The following is a 3,137-nucleotide window of genomic DNA, read 5'->3' as shown; positions in this document are numbered from 1 at the left end:
GTCTCTTTATTTCCTTTCTTGCATAAGGCAGCTCCAAAATCTAGGTGTTTCAGCCTAGCTCAGTGCTTTCTGTGGTGGTGTGGCAGCCAGTGGAAACTATAAAGGGTAGGGTTTGGTAATGTTCTCTAGTTGCGACTTGATTGGCTCAGTGTTCTGTCATTCATGGGGACACTACGTCACCGCAAAATCTATGAGGACAGCTCGAAAATTCAAGCCCCTTGGGTTCTGCCATAGATTTACATTAGAAGTGCCCATCCAAGAAGGCTCAAGGTAATATCACGTAATATCTACCTTAGTTTTGATTGGACTGATCATATTAACACCATATTTCCAAAATCTTAGTTAGCAAGCTAGACAAGTAGTCATCATCATGAATCAAGTTGACAATCTACTGGCAAATCCTTTTCAATCCTTGTCATATGAAGATAAATTATAGATAAAACATATCACTGCTCATCGGCCATTGGACATAATACTAAGTGTATGTTGTTTAGTAAGCTGTTAGTAGCCCATGTGCCTCACCCTAATAATTTGGTCCCTTTCCCCCTCATAATTTAGCCTACTGCTCTGACTTGGTGGTGCACCTGTAGCCTATAGCCTGTTCTAGAGTAATGTCATCATCAAATATTTTATTTGTCTGCTTATATGCCCCCTTTATTTATCCTACGGTTCTGACTTAGTGTACAGGGAGAATACTTTAATAACAGCCTATGTTCTGAATTTTGTCACTGTACATTTCAAAAGTTCTGAACAAATAGCTATATTGACTACATCTATCCTAGCTCGCACATTGTCTTAATCGAAATTACGGATTGCCTCTTATCCGTTCGTCGTCCCCTTATAACATAGTTTGTACATCTCAATTGTCAGTAGAAACCACATTTATTTAAGCAAGTCAGCCATATCAGCCTTGTTTTTTTTTAAAGGCAGTAAATGAGGCTGAATGAACTGCCAGACAAGGCTCCGCTGAAAGCCAGGTGTAGAGGTGTAGCAGATTCACTCCCTGGTGCTGAAAAGAAGCTCTGCTGTTGGAACAGCTTTATTAAGCCCCTAACAGTTTGTGGGCACCGTTTGTCACCGTTATAGTGCAATTAATGTATTGTTTAGTGTTGTGTTGTGTAGTGTAGTGGCTTTGCTGGCATGCATCTAAAAAAAATGGTTGAGTTTGCCCCACCAAGATTTACATGCTAAAATCTCCACTGCACACACACAAGCACACACCCACCGGGTACAGGCAATATTCCAGTCTCAGATTGCTAAGAAATAATGGTTATCTTCCCTTTCATACAGGACAGAAGGTAAAGTGTTCCTCTGGGGTTCTGGCACATTGTCTGAGGGGCGTGTCTCCTATCTCAATGTCCGCTCCAGTGAGATCCATCCAGGAGTGGCTGATCCTGTGCAGTTCCCAGACAGACATTATGAAGGCAGTAGAGAGAAAGAGGAAATACGAGTTCTGAGGCGAAGGGCCCACATGTCTTTCTTGTCCCAATGAACCTGTAGTTGTGTTCCTAGTCTATAGAGAAACACTGAACCTCTGGTGGTGTTACTAGTTGTCTATAGAGAAACACTAAACCTGTAGTGGTGTTACTAATTGTCTATAGAGAAACACTAAACCTGTAGTGGTGTTACTAGGTGTCTATAGAGAAACACTGAACCTGTAGTGGTGTTACTAATTGTCTATAGAGAAACACTGAACCTGTAGTGGTGTTACTAGGTGTCTATAGAGAAACACTGAACCTGTAGTGGTGTTACTAGGTGTCTATAGAGAAACACTGAACCTCTGGTGGTGTTACTAGTTGTCTATAGAGAAACACTAAACCTGTAGTGGTGTTACTAATTGTCTATAGAGAAACACTGAACCTGTAGTGGTGTTACTAGTTGTCTATAGAGAAACACTGAACCTGTAGTGGTGTTACTAGTTGTCTATAGAGCAACACTAAACCTGTAGTGGTGTTACTAGTTGTCTATAGAGAAACACTGAAACTCCACTGGTTTAGTGCTGGTGAGACCATATGGAGAACCTGTAGTTTTGGTGCCTTGTTACAAGTTGTTCCTTGCAACTGTGACAGCCCATGTCAGGTTCTTCTGAAGTCTGCACTTGTTCACTTCCTCCTCCCAAGTTTTCAAAAGCATTGGATTGGTCATTGGTATGTGGTAGACAGTGCTTCAACCTGGGTCATCAGTCAGTCAATGCACCAAAACGGTCTTATCCCACTGAGCTAAGGCCTTGGCATTAGTTTGAGGAGCTAATGAAAAGTCAAGCCTTCACATCTCAGGGAAGGTTACACATTACATGTGTGAAAGGGGCAGGAAAGCTAGACTGAAGGTTCTGTCAAGGGTTCCATCCATTGGCCACAAGGGGGAGTATAAGAACCATGTTAAAAAATACACTGCCATACTCAGAGAGTAGTCAAATCAAATCAATCATTATTTTATAGTCAGGTCCAATAGCACAGTTCTGACAGGAGAATGAAAATGTTAAAATGTACAATAGAAGAAGATGATTTCCCTTCCAGGTAATAGGCCATTTATAGTATTGATTGAACCTATTTGTGTGATTTAAAATCATGTGATGTCTTCTTGATACTAACTAGGCTATGTGTTCTGGTTTATGAGCATGTGCAACAAATGGAATTTCAACAAATTATACAAGACATAGGCCTATAGGCAAAGGTACAGTCAAACTTCATCAGGTAGCCTTAAGCAAATAGAAGTGATAGCTCTGACATCTTGTTCAAGTAGGGGAGAGTGAACTAAGGTGAGCCATTTTCTACATTCATCATCAGTCCATCGAGGGGAATATATACTGAGCAAACATAACATGTAAAGTGTTGGTCCCTTGTTTCATTCTAAAAAATGTTGTGTACAGATTTGTTTACATCCCTGTTAGTGAGCATTTCTCCTTTTCCAAGATAATCCATCCACCTGACAGTTGTGGCAGGTGGATGGGGACAATAAAAGGCCACTCTAAAATGTGCAGTTTTGTCGCACAACACAATGCCACAGACGTCTCAAGTTTGAGGGAGCGTGCAATTGTCATGCTCACTTCAGGAACGTCCACCAAAGTTGTTGCCAGATAATTTAATGTTCATTCCTCTACCATAAGCTGTCTCCAGTGTTGTTTTAGAGAATTTGGC

This window comes from Oncorhynchus clarkii, chromosome 16 (genome assembly GCF_045791955.1).
Source record: "Oncorhynchus clarkii lewisi isolate Uvic-CL-2024 chromosome 16, UVic_Ocla_1.0, whole genome shotgun sequence".
Taxonomy (NCBI): domain Eukaryota; kingdom Metazoa; phylum Chordata; class Actinopteri; order Salmoniformes; family Salmonidae; genus Oncorhynchus; species Oncorhynchus clarkii.
Note: the sequence above shows the minus strand (reverse complement) of the source record.